Source organism: Pinus tabuliformis, chromosome 4_2 (assembly GCF_031772625.1).
Source record: "Pinus tabuliformis cultivar Carrire ecotype Pingquan chromosome 4_2, CPIR1, whole genome shotgun sequence".
In the NCBI taxonomy this organism is placed as follows: domain Eukaryota; kingdom Viridiplantae; phylum Streptophyta; class Pinopsida; order Pinales; family Pinaceae; genus Pinus; species Pinus tabuliformis.
The window spans coordinates 534505661-534507671 of NC_142304.1; positions in this window are offsets into that span (position 1 = coordinate 534505661).

Sequence of the window (2011 nt, forward strand, 5' to 3'; positions counted from 1 at the left end):
ATATAAGTAATAGCTATAAGTTAAGATCCATTTTATCTTATAAATTAAAATAATGATTATGTAACCATATTTAAATTTAATTAATAAGCACATAAATACTTTAATACTTATAATAAAATTACAATATAACAATATTTTTTAATGGAGTAGTATTTAAGTGCGATTTTTTGGAGTTTCCGATAGATTTCTTGTTGGAATCCTACACAAATTTTTTTGGCCAAATTTGTGTTGTTTATATTGAATTTTTGATTGCATAAAATGATTCAATACCTTCAAAAACCCTAGGGCACTTCGAGTATGAAGAGTTCACTTGTCAAACTTGTGATTTCAATGAATCCCTATTGGATTCTAGACAATTAGATCATAAAATAAACCAGAAAAATTTCCAAAAATTAGTACTTCAAGACTACTCTATTTTTAATTATATTTTTAACCATGGATATTCACACCCACTTTACCATAAATATTATTAACTTTTAAATAAACTTTGTTTTAATACCATGGCTCATCAATACCACATGCCCAAAAATCATCTCTTATTTCAGTGAAAATATTTTATTTGAATTTATTTTTATAACATTTTTTAATTAAATCTAAAGGCAAAATGATTTAATTATTTTTGAAATATATTTAAGCCCTCTATCACATTATAATATATAAGATATAAATAGTAGCTATAAATTAAGATCCATTTTACCATATAAATTAAAATTATAATTTTGTAACCATATTTAAATTTCATTAATAAGCACATAAAAACTTAATACTTATCAATTTAGATCCATCTTAACTTGGGATCTACCAAGCATCGAGATAGATCAAATCTCTTTTCACTTTAAAAGAGGTTTGCCACTTAAGAGATTTAATCCCTCATGATGCTGGGTAAATCCAGTTAATATGGATCTAGTCTAGTTTTATTATTAATTATAATTAATTACAATTATGATCAAATCTCTTTTCACTTTAAAAGAGGTTTTCATCTTAAGCGATTTAATCCCTCATGATGCTTGGTAAATCCAGTTAATATGGATCTAGGCTAGTTTTATTATTAATTATAATTAATTACAATTATAATCCAGTTAACATGGATCTAGGCTAGTTTTATTATTAATTATAATTATAAGTTATAAATTTTATATTTTATTTTTAGTTTTATGTAATTTGATCAAGTCAATTTTTATTTATTGATAGTTATCATTATTAATTTAATGTATTTTAATTTTATTTTGACTAAGTCAAAATGTTTACAAGACATTAACCATACTGGGCAAAAGAGTGCCTCTCCAAGAAATTACTTTTAACTTTACATTTGCATATAACATCTCTCCCATACCTTTTGTTTTTATATTTAATTAAAAATGTTATAAAATAAAATATTTTGATTTTGAAACGAGTTGTGGTTTTTGGGCATGTGATATTGATAAGCCATGGTATTGGCCCACGACTTAATAACATTCATGGTAAAAAGGGGTGAATATCCAGGTTAAGAAGTTTGCTATATTTTAAGTATTAAATTTTAATGTGCTTATTAATTAAATTTAAATATGGTTACCTATTCTTTTTTTTTGTTGATGGCAACACAGATTTTAATTTATAACTACTATTTATATATTATATATATTTTAACGTGATATGGATATAATGATTTTCTTTTATCTAATTAAATAGTTCATAATTTTATTAATAAAAATAAAATTTCAGAGTAACAAATTGAATTTTATTATTTTTAGTACTTTTAACTTTTTATATATATTGAGCCAACATTTAAATGTTTACACTCATATAGGGACACTACAATATGTCTACCATACCAAGCTTTACATTACTTTTACCCTTTTGCTATTTTTTAATTGAGTACACATGTTAATACTTACAAACATTTATGCCACTACAACATTCCCCATACCTTTTTGCTTTTAAATTTAATTTTAAAAATGTTATAAAATTAAATTAAGATAATATATTTATAAGATAAGCCATGGTATTGTAACCAAGCCTATTTAGAAGTTAA